General features: G+C 50.6%; 1 protein-coding gene across 1 annotated transcript in view; it reads right to left on the bottom strand.

Annotated features, from left to right (window-relative positions):
- The window catches only part of LOC148506504 (HLA class II histocompatibility antigen, DRB1 beta chain-like), a 71,623-nt gene extending 70,774 nt beyond the window's left edge, over positions 1-849 (bottom strand). Inside the window, exon 1 of the mRNA XM_088446643.1 lies at positions 830-849. The gene's annotated coding sequence lies outside the window, so the exon portion shown is untranslated. The remainder of the gene's footprint in view (positions 1-829) is intronic.
- Between the last annotated feature and the right edge of the window lie 5,497 nt (positions 850-6,346).

The following is a 6,346-nucleotide window of genomic DNA, read 5'->3' on the forward strand; positions in this document are numbered from 1 at the left end:
ACCACATCATTACACCAATTTCCCACCAATACACCTCACTATACATGTCCTACATCGTTACACCCATTTCCCATCACTACATCACCTCACCATACATATCCCACATCATTACACCAATTCCCCATCACTACAGCACCTCACCATACATATCCCACATCATTACACCAATTCCCCATCACTACAGCACCTCACCATACATGTCCCACATCATTACACCCATTTCCCATCAATAAACCTCACTATACATGTCCAACATTATTACACCCATTTCCCATCACAACAGCTCACCATACCTCTCCCACATCATTACACCCATTTCCCACCAATAATCCACCTCACCATACATGTCCCACATTATTACACCCATTTCCCACCAATAATTCACCTCACTATACCTATCCCACATTATTCCACCCAATTCCCATGTATACAACATCTGACCTGTCCCACGTCATTACAGCTATTCACCACCAATGCAACACCTCACCATACATGTTCCACATCATTACACCCATTTACCACCAATACATCACCTCATGGACCCCTTTTAATAACCTTTGTGACACGGTCAGATTAGGGGTCCCTCTCCTGGGGTAGATGGACTCCCTCTTTACGCACACAGCAGCCGGAGAAACAGGATACAAGTCTGGGGTTCTCATACAAACTGGTCGGCGCCAGTCTTTATTGTGCCAAATAAATGCAAACATAAACAAAACATAAACACAAGTCCTAGCCCAGCTGGGCACTAGCTACACAGCAGCTTCCCTCTCTATAATAATGGTAGGGCCTATTGCCCTCACCATCAACAAAACATATGCACAGTACTTACAAGGCCAGTAACAAAAGTGTCTCTGAACAGGATAGTCTGCCTGCTCTCCCAGGTGTGAGACACTCAGCCACAAACAAACCCAGCTTAAATCAGCCAGTTCCAGGTGGAAGCCCTAATGAGGCCCAAGACCCGGAGTGGTCTGTGGATGGAGTCCTCCCTCTCCTCACAACCACACCCCCAGAACCCAAACCGGCTTTTCCAAAAGCCGACACTACTAGTCTGCTTTCCTAACAGACTTCTCCTGGGGGTTTCAGAACACATATGACAGGAATCTAGGGCACACATAGAAGCCATTGCACACTTCTCCAGTGCTTCTATCACACCTTCTATACCAGTGGTTCTCAACTCCGACCCTTCAAGTACCTACAACAGGTGATGTTTTCATAATTTCTGTCTGTGGAAACAGGTGGGATAATTACTGATCCAGCAAAATACATTCACTCATCTGTGCATGATTAAAAAAAATATATACTTCTATGAAATTGAATAATACACTGAATATCAAACTGTGGTACGGCCTGCAGCATCACAGTGCTTATATGGATACACTGGGAGGTACGGCCTGCAGCATCAAAATGCATATATGGATACACTGGGGGGGTACAGCCTGCAGCATCACAGTGCTTATATGGATACACTGGGAGGTACGGCCTGCAGCATCACAATGCTTATATGGATACACTGGGGGGGTATAGCCTGCAGCGTCACAGTGCTTATATGGATACACTGGGGGGTACAGCCTGCAGCATCACAGTGCTTATATGGATACACTGGTGGAGTATGGCCTGCAGCGTTACAGTGCTTATATGGATACACTGGGGGGGTATGGCCTGCAGCATCACAGTGCTTATATGGATACACTGGGGGGGTACAGCCTGCAGCATCACAGTGCATATATGTATACACTGGGGGGGTACAGCCTGCAGCATCACAGTGCATATATGAATACACTGGGGGGGGTACAGCCTGCAGCATCAGTGCTTATATGGATACACTGGTGGGGTATGGCCTGCAGCATCACAGTGCATATATGTATACACTGGGGGGGTACGGCCTGCAGCATCTCAGTGCTTATATGTATACACTGGGGGGTATGGCCTGCAGCATCACAGTGCATATATGAATACACTGGGGGAGTATGGCCTGCAGCATCACAGTGCTTATATGGATACACTGGGGTGGTACGGCCTGCAGCATCTCAGTGCTTATATGTATACACTGGGGGGGTACGGCCTGCAGCATCTCAGTGCTTATATGTATACACTGGGGGGGTACGGCCTGCAGCATCTCAGTGCTTATATGTATACACTGGGGGGTACGGCCTGCAGCATCACAGTGCATATATGTATACACTGGGGGGTACGGCCTGCAGCATCACAGTGCATACATGGATACATTGGGGGGGGTATGGCCTGCAGCATCACAGTGCTTATATGTATACACTGGGGTACAGCACAAAAAAAAATAATCTACTTTTTACATTTTTTTTTTTTCACTTATTTTTTTTTTACTGTTATTGAATTTTTTTTACAGCCCGTGGACAAGACAGCACAGCACACCCCTGGATGAAGAGCACACTGGATGGACAGCACACCCCTGGATGGACAGCACAGCACACCCATGAATTGACAGCACACCCATGGATGGACAGCCCAGCACACCTCTAGATGGAGAGCAACGTGGATGGACAGCACAGCCCAGGATGGACAGCACACTGAATGGACAGCACCCCCCCGGATGGACATCACACCCCTGGATGGACAGCACACTGGATGGACAGCATGCCCCTGGACAGCACACTACTGGATGGACAGCACAGCACCCCCCCCCCCCCCCCCGGATGGAGCACAGCACAGCCCTGGACTCAGCAAGGAAATGGTGCCGATCACCATGGGGAGGGACTTATATAAAGTCCAAACCCGCGAGAATCCGATGCGGGATTGTTGACGTTTTGCCTGGCTGTTGGCAGTCATGCCCTCCTTCTGATGATACTGGGAGAAAAAGTCCCGGAGAAACGCGTTAATGTACACGGGCTACCCTCATTCATGCTGCTATATTCAAGACGCAGTGTCCTTGATTGACTGCCATCTCCTCCACTATTCTCATCACCGGCACTTTAGGCGTTACTCAGCTGTGACACCCCTTTGCCGCACACAGAGACATCTCGGCGCCCGACTCCCACTTCAACGCACTGAGCCCTGCTGCTCACACACGGGAGCCCCATACGGAGGCAGTCCGGCTGACTGCCGATGCAGAGGGGGACTGTGGACTTAGCGGACAAACAATCTGGTCCCGGCGGCTACAACAGTGCCACAGCCCATACCATAGATGTCCCAGGAGACCCGAACCAAGAATAATCATACAGCAACTATCCCAGGCTGAGGTGAGCTGTCTGGACCCAAGTGGGAATTACATCACAGCACCCTCAAAACGTCATATACTGTACACTTTATTCATCTCCATCTCTGATACTCCTGGGCCAAATTTGGAATACTTCTCCTTATTAACAAGTGGATTGGACATTGCTGACTTTATTTAGATTGGGTGAGATCCTTATTTATTACATCCATTGTTTCTTATTATATGGACTGACGATGTCAGGGAAGCTATATTGGAGGAACTTTTTACCACCCCAATCACTTCTAGCAGCTTCTATATAAGACACTTATCAGGTTCATTTAATTATATTTGTATGTGCATGTGTGTTACATTGTGGATTATTAAATTATCATTGTTGTCTACCAGCGTTACGCTTTTTTTCCTAATCCCATATAGTGAAGGAATCTGTGAGTCAGTTGCTGCCGCATCCGTGTGCGCACCTATTGCCGGTGATGCGTCTGCGACTTTATGCTAATAACAGTACAAGTCCTTCTCTGGTGTACAGCCGTGCATCTTACTGTGCAGGGACTGAGACGCCCACTTTGAGGGCCTTTAAACGCCACCTTTGGTCGCACCACTGAAACTTGAACCAGCCCCATGCCAGGTGCAGAATCTCCACTAGAATGTGGCCTCCTATGTGAGTGATTAAGCGTCTAAGTTAACATCCACTACAGCGACAATCCCATAATACGTCCATAATAAGCCCATAATACGCCCATAGGCAAATGCAAGGGAGGGTTTCTGGTTGCCTAGAAACCCCCCTCCCCAGCCCACACCATGATGACCACAATAGAAATAACATATAATACTAAAGTTGCATGTTTTTAAGATCCCCTTAGTGTCACAAATGAAATTATTAGCACCACCTGTTGATCTTTTAAAATGTGCCAGCCAGTAATGGATATACTTGTGCACTAACTAGGAGATCTGGAAAACATGCACTATTAGGGATGCACTGATATAGACCATTTATAGGGTAAATTATTAAAATTGTATCCAGTACATAAGGAGACCAATCTGTACATTAGGGTGGTCCAAAAAATAAAACATTCAAATTTTCTTTCTTCACAAGGTTATTTTTATTCATTAGTACATCAATGAGTAATACACCAAAACATTTTCCAAACAAACAATATTTAGGGGTAGCCCTATATTGACCTTTTCTAGACTTAGATCTGCTTCCTCAGATAGTTGATATGTTGCGGAGAATTGGGTAGCTGTGGACGTTTCTGATTTTTTTACATTTTTTCTTTGGTTTTCGTAGACACTCGATTGTCAAAAAATACTAAAGCTACCAAGGGGTATATTTATCAAAGTTCGATTTTACTTTCGATTTGTTGTTCAATTTAGCTCACCTCAAACCGAATGTACAAATCCATCTTCAAATCCCACATTTACTAAAATTCGATTTTAGAAGCTTTTTCTCCCCAGGGATCCCCGGCCTGAGCTGACTAGCGGTCAGAAGTAATGTTTCGGCTGGGGAACCCGGTGATAGGGTTTCCCTGGCTGTGACATAACCCAACCCCCCCCCGGCTAGAAAGGGTCCATTTTCTGTCACCTCTTACTTTAGCCTCCTGCTGCCTGTCTCTCCAGCCTCCTGACACCCGTCACTCCAGCCTCCTGCCGCCAGTCTCTCCAGCCTCCTGACACCCGTCACTCCAGCCTCCTGCCGCCAGTCTCTCCAGCCTCCTGACACCTGTCTCTCCAGCCTCCTGCTGCCTGTCTCTCCAGCCTCCTGCTGCCTGTCTCTCCAGTCTCCTGCCGCCAGTCTCTCCAGCCTCCTGCCACCCGTCACTCCAGCCTCCTGCCGCCTGTCTCTCCAGCCTCCTGCCGCCAGTCTCTCCAGCCTCCTAACACCCGTCACTCCAGCCTCCTGCCGCCAGTCTCTCCAGCCTCCTGACACCCGTCACTCCAGCCTCCTGCCGCCAGTCTCTCAAGCCTCCTGACACCTGTCTCTCCAGCCTCCTGCTGCCTGTCTCTCCAGCCTCCTGCTGCCTGTCTCTCCAGCCTCCTGCCGCCAGTCTCTCCAGCCTCCTGCCACCCGTCACTCCAGCCTCCTGCTGCCTGTCTCGCCAGCCGCCTGCCGCCAGTCTCTCCAGCCTCCTGCCACCCATCACTCCAGCCTCCTGCTGCCTGTCCCTCCTGCCACCCGTCACTCCAGCCTCCTGCCGCCTGTCTCGCCAGCCGCCTGTCTCTCCAGCCTCCTGCCGCCTGTCTCTCCAGCCTCCTGCCTCTCCAGCCTCCTGCAGCCTGTCCCTCCAGCCTCCTGCCGCCTGTCTCACCAGCCTCCTGCCGCCAGTCTCTCCAGCCTCCTGCCACCCGTCACTCCAGCCTCCTGCCGCCTGTCTCGCCAGCCTCCTGCCGCCTGTCCCTCCAGCCTCCTGCCGCCTGTCTCACCAGCCTCCTGCCGCCAGTCTCTCCAGCCTCCTGCCACCCGTCACTCCAGCCTCCTGCCGCCTGTCTCGCCAGCCTCCTGCCGCCTGTCTCTCCAGCCTCCTGCTGCCTGTCTCTCCAGCCTCCAGCTGCCTGTTCCTCCAGCCTCCTGCCGCCTGTCTCACCAGCCTCCTGCCGCCTGTCTCTCCAGCCTCCTGCCGCCCGTCACTCCAGCCTCCTGCCGCCTGTCTCGCCAGCCTCCTGCCGCCTGTCTCGCCAGCCTCCTGCCGCCTGTCTCTCCAGCCTCCTGCCGCCTGTCTCTCCAGCCTCCTGCCGCCTGTCTCTCCAGCCTCCTTCCACCCGTCACTCCAGCATTGCACTATATGGGAAAAGCATACTTACCAACTTTTATTTTCATCCCTGTAGGAGAAGCTCTGAGAGGAGATGCAGCTGACCGCTGTTGGGGCCAGAACCAGGCGCGCCCTCCCCATGCCCCCGCAAATTTCAGCATTATGCTCTCCAGGAGATTCACCTACTCTCCTGGGGTCTGGGGACTCCCTGAAAAATTTGAAGTCTCCCGAATGTTGAGAAGGAAAGTATGGGGATAAGTGTATAACTGGAGAGTGGACATTAGAGGCATTTGATGAGGGGATTAATGGAAGTTGGTGGTGCATACACTTTTACACTTGCACTAATCTTAAAGACTGGATGTAACATCGAAAGACAACTTCAGTGTTTTGTGGCCAATGGGCCTGATTCAGCAAG

This window comes from Taudactylus pleione, unplaced genomic scaffold (genome assembly GCF_031769625.1).
Source record: "Taudactylus pleione unplaced genomic scaffold, aTauple2 ptg000400l, whole genome shotgun sequence".
NCBI lineage: Eukaryota > Metazoa > Chordata > Amphibia > Anura > Myobatrachidae > Taudactylus > Taudactylus pleione.